At 36.6% G+C, this 14,586-nt stretch overlaps 1 protein-coding gene and 1 pseudogene across 2 annotated transcripts in view; one reads left to right on the top strand and one right to left on the bottom strand.

Moving 5' to 3' along the window:
• The window catches only part of LCLAT1 (lysocardiolipin acyltransferase 1), a 191,984-nt gene that overhangs the window by 151,016 nt on the left and 26,382 nt on the right, over positions 1-14,586 (bottom strand). The window lies entirely within an intron of this gene.
• On the top strand, positions 9,580-10,254 carry LOC118552615 (transcription factor BTF3 pseudogene; annotated as a pseudogene).

Raw genomic sequence — 14,586 nt, 5'->3', positions numbered from 1 at the left:
TGAACCATGAAGGATAAGTGGCATGAAACCGGAAACGAAGGAACCACATGAACAAAAACAAGCAAGTCAAAACTAAGCAACAGGCCAGAAGAGCGAGAGGACAAGCCTGGCTATTTCTGAAGAGTGGTGAGAGAAGACGAGGTTGGTTAGATCAATGGCTCCCAAATGTAAACTGAAGATGAATCCCAATAGATGTCAAAGTTTCTAACAGTCTACAGCGAAGTGAAAAAAACAAGTACAAGTAGATAACCCGTTAATGATGCTAAATTAATTACAGCATGTTTCTAATACAATTTTCTATGACTTACATAAAATGTGACATCAAACTTTCATGGTTTAATTTTTATATTAAAAAATGCTTTTAAACATGACAGTTAAGGCTATCAACAGTTCTAAGATAATGCCCTTTCCTGACTATAACAAATTCAGTCTCTGCCTTGTAGGCAATGGGGATTTTACTTGCACTTTCCAGTTCATTATATAATTTTAATGCTTAATATTTTCTAACAAATTAGAAAAGACTTATTACTCCTAAATAGCCATAAGAGTTTAAATATAAAAAACAAGAGTTACCTGAGAGTAGGGAGAAAGTCTTACATATATAAAATGTACTCAAAACACGTGCCCCAAAGATTGGGAAAAAAAAAAAACAGTTGACTCTTCTGGACCCAACTTCAAACTAATATATAAATATATAACATATATGACAAATATTAAACTCAAAAATGGGGGCTTAAGAAAGCAATAAATTGGCAAACTAAAAAACAATCTACTATAGAATTAACTCAAAATTTCCTTTTCTAAAATAACTACTTTTAATCTAAAAATGATATAATACACTATTCTAATTATTTACCATAGATTGGGGGGGAATGTTAGATACCATTAAAAATAGCAATAAAAAAAGTAAAATTCTCTTTTTGCTAGAGAAATTCAAATGTCATCATTCAACCAGGAGATAAAAATAAGAATTTTATTTAGAATAAAAGAGTGTTCAACACTAAAGAAAGCAAACCCTTAGAACTACTTATGACCAATGGAAATATGTGCTTATTAAAGACAGAAAGCTAATTTTTATTAGCCTCTAATAAAACCAAACTTCTATAAAAAATCACTTTTTCTACCTTATCCCCTATATACCACAAATGGCAAGGTTTGAAAAAAGATGACACTGCACAGCATACCTCCTTAAAAATAAAGAGAAAAAAAAAACCTGTTAGAGAAATATAAAAGGTGCAAATTCCATTTATTGGAAACCTGCTATATGCCTCAGTAAGTTCCAAACATTTGTGCAAATGTTAGCCATGCATCTTTCCAGTTAGTTTAGAATTAAGCTAAGGAGTGACCAAACTAAATGAAATCAACCATGCAAGGAAAACATCTGCTGATAATTTCTAAAGTTAATGGTTTCCAATAGTCATATATATCTCTTATCACAATGCTTTCCATGGAAAATATTCAATATTCATTGGAGAAAGATCAGCCTAAGTCGAATTATTATCAAAAAATACTTCTACCACATAGCAGTCTGTTAGTTTGGATAATTTGTCAGGTTCTAAAGAACTTTCTGCTTAACTGAGAGTTACTGCTCTTTAAAAATTTAACACACACGTACCATTACTGTGGCAAAATTATTTCTACAAATAGAATTTCAGCTTGCTAAAATTTAACTTACCACATATTTGAAAAAATGAAATCGTATTTGATAAATACTTAAGTTTAATTATTTAAAAATGAAATCACTTTTTAAAAACTATCTGGCAAATATGTTACTCATATGTACTTAGACATGCACATACTAAACATGCTGATCATACCAGTTTTAGTCATATTAAAATTTGATGGCTGAGATTTATTAAATGTATGGGTAAGCTTTAGCTTTCCCTTAAGCTCATGGACAAAGAAACAGAAACTAGATGTACACTAGGGATTTTATTCTGCACAAACACAGCTCTTGCCTATCATACTCTTCTAGTGCTACTATCTTAAAATGACAATAAAAAATATTGGTTATTAGAAAATCTAACAGTTATATGACATTGAGTAAACACTGAAAATTTAAAATAGTCTCAAATCTAGGGTCACAGAGTACAATGGAAGTCCCATAAAGTAAATCAACTTAAAAGGAAATATGAGAAGTCATTATTTCCAAATGAGGCCTGTATGCTTCAAAAAGACGGACTTGGGAGGCTCTAATACTTATTCCAACAATGCTATACTTAAAATATTTTTCCAACTTCTTTTCAAGAAATCCCTACAGAACCTTTAGCGCATTCTAGTGATTATCCTCAACGAATAGCAACAAATCTTCAAACTTGGAAAGCGGGTTTGAGGTTTTAAAGCAATTAAGGAGTCACGTGGGGCCCGCTATAGAGAATATAATGAATCATCAAGCAGAGTAATATACAGCTGATTGAAAATGAGATGTAAACACAAGGCAAGGACAATTTTCTTGTGAGGCAACCCTGGAAGAGTAAAGCCTCCCAAAGAGCTCTGAGTGCACTTCTCAACTGGATGTCAATGTAAGTCAACTTCACAACTACAAATCATTTAGTCCAATCTCCTATTTTACCAATTAGAAAACTAAGTTTCTAAAGGTGAAAGAAACTGCCCCAAACCTAACTATTTAAAGCCAGACTTGGGGCTAAAAGTGAGGTCTCCTAATTCCTTGTTCAATATTCTTTCCCATGTCTATGGTCTTCCAGGCTTGAGAAAAGGAAAGCAGAATTGCCTTTAAAATCCATTAAGGGTTTCAGTTTTAAATTCAAATTAAAGCAACCGGGAATCTCCAAAATTCTGTAAGAATATGCAAATTACATTTTAAAACACATGCACATTTAGTGTTGCCAATTCCAACTACTACATGGAGGAGGCAGGGACAAACTGCAGAAAAAAATAAGGATGGATGATATAGTAGTTCAGGTTCAAAGTGGTTAGGCCTTAAATTAATTCTAATTTGGCAAAGCCAAACTTCTTCCAACTCCATCAAATATGAATATGCTTTTTTCTTATGCAGACATTTAAAAAAATTTTAAATGAGTTGTCACCATTCATTACTGTTTAATAGCATTTGTTGAGCATTTACCATGCCAGACAGTATGCCAGGCACTTGCATTACCTCATTTAATCCACACAACAACCCTATGGAGGGAAGTACTATCATAACTCCATTTTAAAGATAAGGAAACTGAGATCCACCAGAGTCCTAAAAGTGTGATGGGCTGTATCTTCCAACAATGTTTATAAAAATATTTCCTACCCCACATTTTTTTAATAAACTTTTTGCTTTAGAAGTTTTAAATTTACACAATTATATTGATAGTATAGAACTCCCATATACCCCATAGCTAGTTTCCCCCATTATTAATATCCTATGTTAGTATGGTACATTTACCACAATTAATGAACCAATAGGCACATTTTTATCAACTAAAATCTAGACTTTATTTAGATTTCCTTAGTATTTATCTAATGTCTTTCTTCTGTTTCAGGATCCCATCGGGATACCATATTATATTTAGTCATCATGTCTCCCTAGGCTCCTTTTGGCCGTGACAGTTTTTTCAGACTTTCCTTATTTTTGATAACCCAGAGATTAAAAAACTGAGACCCCCAGATGTATCTTACTCCAGAGAAGATGCTTCTTAACAAGTCTCCTGAACAATTTCCTATAATCCAAACTACCCTGTTCTTAGAATTTAAGCAAGTCTATGTGTTGGTCAGTGCAGTGGGCCTGAATTGGCAGGACAATCACATTTGGAAAGTAGATCCTACAACAATACTTTTCGTCTGGGTAACTGCATTAATGCATTCAAGAGAATTTATGAATGAGCTGTCGTGGTATATAAGATCATGTGTCTGCAAAACATAAGTTATATCATTCCCAGTGACAGGACCAAGCAGGCAACGTATTAACTTCTTTTTAGGTAGCCATACTAGCTTTTCCACACTGTTACGAAAAAACAGGATTTTTTAAATATTCAAATAATTTCTACTTGCTTTCATTTAATGGAAGGAGTGCTTATAAGATATTATTAAATTTCGGGGCGCCTGGGTGGCTCAGTCGATAAGCGTCTGTCTTCGGCTCAGGTCATGATTCCGGGGTCCTGGGATCGAGTCCCGCATCGGCCTCCCTGCTCGGTGGGGATCCTGCTTCTCCCTCTCCCTCTGCAGTTTCCCCTGCTTGTGTTCCCTCTCTCACTGTCTCTCTCTGTCAAATAAATAAAATCTTAAAAAAAAAAAAGATATTATTAAATTTCTCATACACATTTTAGGATTAAGTTGTAGCCAGTACTAATTATAACATGCCTGGAAAAAATTTAACCTACATGGATTAAAATTCTATTTATAAAAGAAAAGTCTAAACCGCAGAAACAGTGCTTAGTTTAGAACAAGAACATGTACATAACTGCCAAATGCAATCCCTGTTTAGACGTCTCTCTTACCGAAACACTGTAATTACAAAAAACCAAAATGAATTTCTAAGTGTTTCAAGATGAAATAGTCCTTGCATAATTTCCAAGGCTTATAATTACTTTCCTGAAAAGGTAAATACTCCAAGTTTTAATTTAATACAATACTAACTCTACAAGTTAACACAGATTGAACATTTGATTTTACTCTAAAATGGAAGCCACCTATGAAATTCAGAAGCTTTTAAAAATGAACAATCAAATGTTAACCAAAGGAAAATTACTGGGAGGCTAAAGGCCAATGCTAACTTCCTACAGCCATTTATGGGGAAAGAAAGCAAACCCCCAAGTTTACTGACTGGCTTTTTAAGATTCCTCATATACGTTTCGTGACTACCCAACAGAGAAATGCACCACAACACACACAGTCTCTCACTTCCCATTCCCTCTTCAGTCCAGCTTTTGGCCTCTACCATTCCACTGAAACCACTTCAGGAGAAAAGTCCACTTCCACGCTGCCAAATCCAATGGCCACTTCACTGTCCTCATTTCACTCTACCTCTTGGCAGCATTCCATATGAATGGCCACTTCTTCCTTGAAACGCTAGGCTCTCCTGGCTTTTGTGAACATCGTCCTCCTGGTTAGCCTCTGACCCCACTGACCTGGCCCTCCTGGTCTCCTCAGTTGGCTCCTGCCCCTCTCCTGGACCTCAAAATGCTGGGGCTGCCTAGCGGTCGGACACCGGTTGTCTTCTCTCCATCCTTTTCCTCTTTCTTCCTTCCTCCCCATCATCCTCCTGCTGACCTTTCCAAAAGATATCTCCAACACAACTGTCTCCCCTGAGCTCTGGACTCTCAGACTGAGCTGATGACCTGACACTTGGGTGTTTCAAAGTCCTATCAAACTGAACACATGCAGAATAAATGTCATCATTTCCCGGGCCTTCCTCCACATCCACTCCGCCCTCAGTTCTCTCCAGCTCCATAAACAACATCAGCATCCACCCCAATTCTCTACGAGAAATCCAGGAGTCATCTTTCATTCTTTCCTTTCCCTCACACTCCCCAAATCCAATAAAATCAGCAAGAGATCTGTCAACTCCATCTCCAATACCCATCCTAAATCCAACATGCTGCATCGACGGCTATTGCCACCACCTTAATCCACGCCATCATCATCTTGTGCTTGAACTGTTGTGACTGACTTCCTCTCCTTCACTCTTGGCCAAACCATACCCCCACCCACGGCCAGTCCTTTCCCCATACTGTAGCAAAAAAAAAAGTAAAACGTCAACCCGATTATCATTTCCCTGTTTTAAGACTCTTTAATGGCTTTCCACTGGGCCTAGAGTAAAAATCAAATTCCCACCCAAAATCTACAAGTCTTTTATGAGTTGGCACCCACCTCTCATCTTTCCAAGTATATCACCTCACCCACATTCCAACCACTCTCTACTGTCAGGTTCTCCTACAGGCTATTTCCTGCCTCCGGGCTTTATGCAAATTGTCCATGATGCCTAAAATGGTCCTCTCAGACTTGCTGCTTAACCATCTTCCTTTCTTCCTTTTAAGTGTCAGCTTAGTGTTGTCCCCTTAGAGAAGCGTTCACTAAGGCTGACCACTACTTTCCCTTGGTAGAGCAAGTTCCCATTGGTAGTACTCTTCCACCTCAATCCTGATTGCTTCCTTTATGGCTCTCATTACAACCTGCAGTTATTTTGTTCCTTTATCTATTTTCCTGTTTTCGGCCCATCACTCCTTCCAGAATTTTAGGTTTACAGTTCTATGGTTGTGAGAACTATGTTGATATTGTTCACTATTATAGACTCAGCATAAAACCCAGCACACTTGGAAAGAGCTCAATTACTACTTGCTGAATGGCTTGGTATAAAAAATGAGGAAAGTCAGATGAATTGCCACTACTATTTTATGGTTTTTTTTTTCAGGAATTCAAAAGCAGGCAGAAACAAATATGGTTCAGTTGATCACAGTGTCTTTCAATTCTTGGTCCTTTTACCACTTCTGAATTTATATGGGGTCCTTTCTATTTAAGAGAGTAACAATACAACACAAAAGTATAACAGAAAAATAATGTCACCTTACATTCAGAGAGCATTTTCTAGTCTCCAATGTGTTTTCAAATGTTTATTACCTCAACTGAAATTCAGAAAGCAGGTATTACTTCCATCTTATAGAATCATTAAGATTCAGGGAGGTCAATGAATTGCCTAAAATAATTTTTTAGTGGTATAGCTAAGATTCTGAACCTTGTTCAAACCTTTTTTTTTTTTTTAAGTTTTCTTTTTTTTAAGATTTTATTTATTTATTTGACAGAGAGAGAGAGATAGTGAGAGCAGGAACACAAGCAGGGGAACAGGAGAGGGATAAGCAGGCTTCCCACCGAGCAGGGAGCCCGATGCAGGGCTCGATCCCAGGACCCTGGGACCATGACCTGAGCCGAAGGCAGATGCTTAACCAACTGAGCCACCCAGGCGCCCCTCAAACCTTGTTTCTTTTACCTTTTTCTTTTTTGTGTTTTTAGTGCACAGTTTCAACCTTATTTTAACTGAAGCATAAAGCACACAGTGAAGCGTACAAATCCTAAGTATATAGCTTGATGAATTTTTACAAAGTGAATATACCCAGATCAAGATAGAACATCACCTGCAACCCAAAAGCCTCCTTCATAAATGCTCCCTCCCAATCATTAACTACTCCTAATCAGACTGTAACCACTATTTGACTCCTAGCACTATAGTTAGTTAGTGTTATCTGTTTTTTAACTTTACTAAAATGGAATCAACAAGTATATACTCTTCTGTATCTGGTTTCTTTAACTCAAAACTATGTTTGCAAGATTCATCCATATTAATAACTGTGGGAATGGTCCGTTCTTTTCTGTTACTGTATAGTATTTAACTGTAAAAATATACCAAAATTTATCTATTCTGTTAGACATTAGAGTATTTTCCAGGTTTTAGCTATTATGAATAATGCTGTTAATGAATATTCTTATTTTGTAGATCAAGAAGCTAAGGCCTAGAAAGGGAAAATGACTTAGTCAAAGAAACACAGCAATGGGGCAACCCAACTAGACCCCAGAAGGCTTGATTTCCCTTGCCTATGTGAAACAGTCAGCACTCAGAAGCCATCTGAATCTTCAGAGATTTTTTTTAATGCTTGCATAATATAAAACCAAATCTTAAGTTACAAATACTATGCCAAATATTATTGTAGTTTCTGGTTACCAAAGTTACTTCAGTAAAAATTTTTTAAACAAATGTAATCTTCTCTAATTTGTGGCATTCAACAAGATTTGATGTTTGGGGGTAGAAGTCATTTATTTTTATACATATCATTATTCCACAGGGGTTTATCTAATTTACAGTCAAATAAAATTTTGGTTCCCAGATTAGAAATGCCTCAAGTTGGGAATTCTATCAAAGTATGGACAAATACAACAGTCTCAAATTATGAACAGGTAGCATTCCAAAACTTTGCATTTAAGTCAGAGGTTTAGAATTCAGAATGCACTTTCTCATAGAAATTGTATAATACATAGTGATCAAGTTTTCAGATCAGTATGCAAAAGCCAACTTGACTTAAACATACCTAAAAATAGCACTAGTAGCAACAGTCTTTAACTACTATGAACACACACCTAACTTGGAATAATAATCTATAAAACTCTATCTTAATACCACCAATCTCTTACGTTAACTCTCATAAACCATGAGAGACCCACTCCTATCTCCCTGTCTTTTCTTCCAAATGCCTCTATGACCAGTTTATGCCTATTTTTTTAATCCCTCACCAATACTCTTCACTTTATGTTCCCAGATCCTGAGCCACAGAATTCAAACCACAACTTATCCCATAATTTCTATCCCTTAAATAACCCCTTGAGATTTTCAATGCTATAAAAACCCTTGGGAGGAGAAAGACAAAGAGAAATAGAGGGGGAAAAGAGGAAAATCATAAAATCTCAAGAAACTCCAAAAACTAGGGGCGCCTGGGTGGCTCAATTGGTTAAGTGTCTGCCTTCAGTTCAGGTCATGATCCCAGAGTCCTGGGTTCGAGCCCTACCATCTGGCTCCCTGCTCACCGGGGAGTTGGCTTCTCCCTCTGCCCCTCCACCCCGCTCATGCTTGCACTCTCAAGCATGCTCTCTCTCTCAAATAAACAAAATCTTAAAAAAAAAAAAAAAAAGAAAAGAAAAGAAAAGAAATCGTATAAAGTAGTTCTTCTATCTTCACCAAAAGGCACATGGAGTCACATGGAATTTTTCTAAGTTCCTACATTCACTGAAATATTCTTTACTAGAGCCCTATTCAATCCTTCTAGCCTTCTTAAAAGCCTAGGCTGGGTACTTCTGAGCATCTCCCCTTGCATTAGGAAAGCTTCCTGTTTCATTCCTTCTCACATTCTCTCTCATTTTTCACTTAGATTCTAAATGGAAAGATAATGCTGCATGTTGATAACATCAAGTCTTTAGGTCACATAAAACTAAAATAAAGGAGAGATGGTGCTTCAGGAGTAGTCAGGTCATTAAGGTCACTATTAATATATAACATGATATATACAAGTTAGGAACTACATAGGAAAGCTCTGGAGCAAAGAAATAGTTTCATGAATGGACAACAAAGTTTCCAGAAATGAGAAAAATTTATCTCATACATTACAATATAACATTCCTTTGTTCTTGTGGCTCACCTTATCTTTCTAATAATTACAGTGAAGATGTATGCTATATTGTCTCGGTACAACGAACACTGACCCCAGTATACCACAAATAGGTAGAATCCAGGGTAATAAAAAGCCAGTTCCCAACCTGATGAAATTATTTACCAACAAATGCAGAAATCAATTTCTGCTTAGTCTAGGTGATGAAAACCAAAGGACAAGAGCTATATTAGCATTAAAATCCAATGAAGAAGATGGTAAATGACTCTGAAGGCCAAAAGAAACCTTAAAAGTCAAAAATGTCCTCAAAGAATTCTTAAGCACAAGAATGAGTGGTAGAGTCTCTAAACTTTGAAGAATGGATATTTTACAGAGCTGCCATCTTGCGTGCCCGTGTGTGTGCACCTAATCTCAGCTCGTCCGCTCAAGACCCCCTGAGCGCCAACCCTATTCCCCCACGCAGTCCCATTTCCACTCCAACAAGATGAAAGAAACTATCATGAACCAGGAGAAACTCACCAAACTGCAAGCACAAGTGCGCATTGGTGGGAAAGGAACTGCCTGCCGAAAGAAGAAGGTGGTTCATAGAACGGCTACAGCAGATGATAAAAAACTTCAGTTCTCCTTAAAGAAGTTCGGGGTAAACAATATCTCTGGTATTGAAGAAGTGAATATGTTCACAAACCAAGGACCAGTACTCCACTTTAACAACCCCAAAGTTCAGGCATCGCTGGCCGTGAACGCTTTCACCATTCCAGGCCATGCTGAGACAAAGCAGCTGACAGAAATGCTACCCAGGATCTTAAATCAACTTGCTGTAGACAGTCTGACTAGTTTAAGAAGACTGGCTGAAGCTCTGCCCAAACAGTCTGTGGATGGAAAAGCACCACTTGCTACCGGAGAGGATGATGATGATGAAGTTCCAGATCTTGTGGAGAATTTTGATGGAGCCTCCAAGAATGAAGCAAACTGAATTGAGTCAACTTCTGAAGAAGATAAAACTTGAAGAAGTTACTGGGAGCTGCTATTTTATATTATGACTGCTTTTTAAAATTTTGTTCATGGATCTGATAAAATCTAGATCTCTAATATTTTTAAGCCCAAGCCCCTTGGACACTGCAGCTCTTTTCAGTTTTTGCTTATACACAATTCATTCTTTGCAGCTAAGTAAGCCGAAGAAGCCTGGGAACAATGTTTTAAACAAGGTTAATAAAGTTCTTCACCTAGGATACGATTTTTTTATTTCATTGACACTGATTTGTACACAGAAAGCAAAGTTGTTTATAGAAAGGTAATCATGGAATGTAATATGGCTGGTAATTTATGAAATTTGATTAAAGATTTTAAATGGCTGTACAACATAAAAAAAAATGGATATTTTACAGAAAATAAACTAGGAAGGTAAGATTGTACCATTCTGTCAAAAAAGTCTTTAAAATAAGTACGTGATAGGCCAAAAATCTTTTTTTTTTTTTTAAGATTTTTTAATTTATTTATTTGACAGAGAGAGATAGCGAGAGCAGGAACATAAGCAGGGGGAGTGGGAGAGGGAGAAGCAGGCTTCCCGCCAAGCAGGGAACCTGATGTGGGGTTCGATCCCAGGACCCTGGGATCAAGACCTGAGCCAAAGGCAGACTCTTAAGGACTGAACCACCCAGGCGCCCCTAGGCCAAAAATCTTAAATGGACTAAAAAATTTAGGTACAAACTATAAAACTACCATTGAAGTTAACAAGAAACCACACACAAAAGTGTAGCAAAGATGTAAAGGTAATGTAACTTTGTACAATGTAAAGATACTGTACCCAAAAGTAATCTGAGATAACTTGTTACAGACAACTAAATACCCCATCAGAGAGCTGCCAACTATAAACAACAAAAATTTACCTTTACCTACCCACTATTATTTTCTGTAAGCTGGTCCTGGTTCCACGACTTACTGTATGACTTTAGGCAAATTATTTAACCTCTCTGGGTCTCAATTTCTGCACTAGTAAAGTAGAACTAAAGATGCTACCTACCTCACGATTATTGTGAGGATTAAATGACATAAAGTAAACTGCTGAGTAGCTCCAGGGACAAAACAAATATTCCACAGAGGTTAACTACTACTGTTTTCTCCAAACTGATGTGTTCAAAAGTTACCTGAAGTCACATCCATGACTTAACACTACCTTTAAAAACTTCACAACCTTCAGAACAGTGCTAAACACTATGTGGATGTTCAATATTTATTGACTGGAGACTAACGACACACATGGAATCTAGAACCTTGAAGCTGAAGTAGATTTTAGAAGTCATCTGGAACAATTTCACTTAATTCAACAATAAGAGTCTTGGGAAATTATCAAATCTTTGCTGAAACACTTCCAGGGACAGAAACCTGCCATATCAACAAGGCATACAGGAACAATTCTAATTACCAGAATATAAGATTTTGTTGTACTGATTACTCTCATAAACTTCTTATCTGAAAGGCTGAATTCACTAGAGGGCATCACAATATTAGGAGAAATCATCTATCAGAAAAAATCATTCAACATTTATTCTAAGAAACACTGCACCCAGTTGTATAATACATGTATGTTAATTTTTAAGTTATTTGTTTAAATACACATTAATATACATGTACAGGAAGAATTTTTTAAAAAGGTTATGAAATCATTACTTACATGTCCCTGTCAATAAGGTAAGTAATTCAGATTATCATAAAGCCTGGTTCTTTCCGATCCCATAATAAGGCCTCCTAACAATTTTAAGCAATTTTAATAATTATATGTTTAAAAAGAAAAGCATACAAAACCAAATTACATTTATTATTGCTCCTTGCAGCCATATTCCAAGTAACCACCAGCTTTCCATAAAAGGACCCAGTGCCAAAGAAAAAATTATCAAGTTCTGTAAGAAATCCAAACCTGGACCCGTGTATAACCAATTATTTAAATAATCTAAAACCAAATTATTTTTAAATGTTCACATTCATTACCAAAGTAATGGTACAACTCTAAAAGTTCATCAGGCTCCAGGATGGTCCAAGAGAACTATCTTCAAATATCCTCTAACTCCCACTCGTAATTCACAGCACCTACTCACTGTAATAGGTAGAAAGAAAAAACAAGGAAAACAAGGAATTGTCTATAGCACACCCTTCCACCTTATCATATTCCAATTGTATGTGACATTTTACAGCTCACATGCAGATTCTATCCTATCAGGTAGAGTGTTCAACTGACTTCCCTCACCCACAGACCACTAATGTCTCCACTTGCAATCCATTTCAACATTCCTTTACTTGATATACATTTGTGGGTTTTTTTTTTTAATTTTTTCCTTTGAATCAGTTATACCATTTGCCTGATTCTCTCATTTATTATGAATTAAAATCTTTAGCGTAGGTTTATTTTTCTATCTGGGTAAGTCATTGTATTACCATTTAACACACTAGTCAACTTTTTTACTATTGGTAAGACACTGTTCAATACTTAGATGCTGTTTGGTACTTAGATTATCAACACAAAAAGATACTCTAAACAGTGAGTATAATCAGAGTGGAAAGGTCCATCTGCCCATGTAAATTAATAAACAGGTTGTTGGCTTTTGAAAAATCAATCCCCTATGAAATTCACTGGCAGGAACGAAGTCATAAGCCCTGGATGAAACAAGGAAATTGGGTTTCAGAACCTACAAAGCCCATCTTCAGCATGTGGAAAATGGTCAAGCCAAGCCAGTAAACCACCACCACAGCAAGCTGCTGTCCACTCACCTCCACTATCCATTTAATGATTCCCTTTAAAAAGTTAAAACAACCAAGAATTCATGTCAGAAGACAAATAAGTTTGACAGTCTGTGCTCTATAAAGGATTCTCAAAATTTGCCATCCCTTTGATGGTATCCACATTCATCTACCATCCATAAACATAGGTAAATGTTTATATCATTTTAGCAAAAAAAAAAAAAAATCAACACAGAAGTCTTTGGTTTTGTAAATTATCGAGAATTATGATACGAGAATGATAAAGGGAAGTAAAGGAATGAGAAACATACAGGTAACAGAGTCAAAGCAGATATTCCAGATGTAAGTGACCCAAATCAGGACAATTGGTGGTTTCTAAAGCCACCAGATTCTTCTCCATCTACCTGCTCCCTTTATATCCCAAAGATACTAACTAAAACAAAAAGGATCATAACAGATATCAATCCCTTCTACTGATAAGAAGAACAATGGGATGGCTAATTTTATATGTCAATTTGACTGGCCAGGGAGTACATTATTTCTGGATGTGTCTATGAAGGTGTTTCTAGATGAGATTAGGATTGAATTGGTGGACCTCAGTAAAAACAGATCTCCCCCTCCAATGTGGGTAGGCAACATCTAATCTGTTGAGGGCCTGAATAAAACAAAATGCAGAGGAAGAAGAATTCCCCCCTTTTTTCCTACCTCACTGAGCTAGATGAGACATCTCATCTTCTCTGGCTCTAGGACTGGAATTTACACCATCAGTTCCCCTGGTTCTCAGGCCTTCAGACTCAGACTGAATTAGGCCACTGGCTTTCCTGAGTCTCAATCTTGCAGACAGCAGATCATGGGATTTCTCAAACTCCATAATCAGGAAAGCCAATTTCTCATAAATTTTCTCCCTCCCTTTCCTCTCTCTCTCTCCACACACACATATATGTATATACATATGTAATAATAAATAACATAACATTGTTAAATTATATATGTAATGTGTAATAATATAAATAATAAATATATATAAATACATTTTTTACACAGAGATATATACACATATCTATCTCCTACTGGTTCTGTTTCTCTGGAGAAGCCTAACACACACACATACAACTGATACAAAAAGAGACACAGATCAGTGGAACAGAATAGAGAACCCAGAAATTGACCCTCAACTCTAGGTCAACTAATCTTCAATAAAGCAGGAAAGAATATCCAATGGAAAAAAGATGGTCTCTTCAACAAGTGGTGTTGGGGAAATTGGACAGCCACATGCAGAAGAATGAAACTGGACCACTTTCTTACACCATACACAAAAATAAACTCAAAATGGATGAAAGACCTAAATGTGAGACAGGAATCCATCAAAACCCTAGAGGAGAACACAGGCAGCAACCTCTTCAACCTCGGCCTCAGCAACTTCTTGCTAGATATGTCTCCAAAGGCAAGGGAAACAAAAGCAAAAATGAACTATTGGGACTTCATCAAGATAAAAAGCTTTTGCACAGCAAAGGAAACGATCAACAAAACTAAAAGGCAACCTATGGAATTTGTAAATGACATATCACATAAAGGGCTAGTATCCAAAATTTATAAAAAAACTTATCAAACTCAACACCCAAAAAACAGAAAACCCAGTCACGAAATGGGCCGAAAACATGAACAGACATTTCTCCAAAGAAGACATACAGATGGCTAACAGACACATGAAAAAATGCTCAACATCACTCAGCATCAGGGAAATACACATCAAAATCAC

The sequence above is a fragment of the Halichoerus grypus genome, chromosome 10, assembly GCF_964656455.1.
Source record: "Halichoerus grypus chromosome 10, mHalGry1.hap1.1, whole genome shotgun sequence".
NCBI classification, from domain to species: Eukaryota; Metazoa; Chordata; class Mammalia; order Carnivora; family Phocidae; genus Halichoerus; species Halichoerus grypus.
Note: the sequence above shows the minus strand (reverse complement) of the source record. Positions and strands in the feature narration are given on the sequence as shown.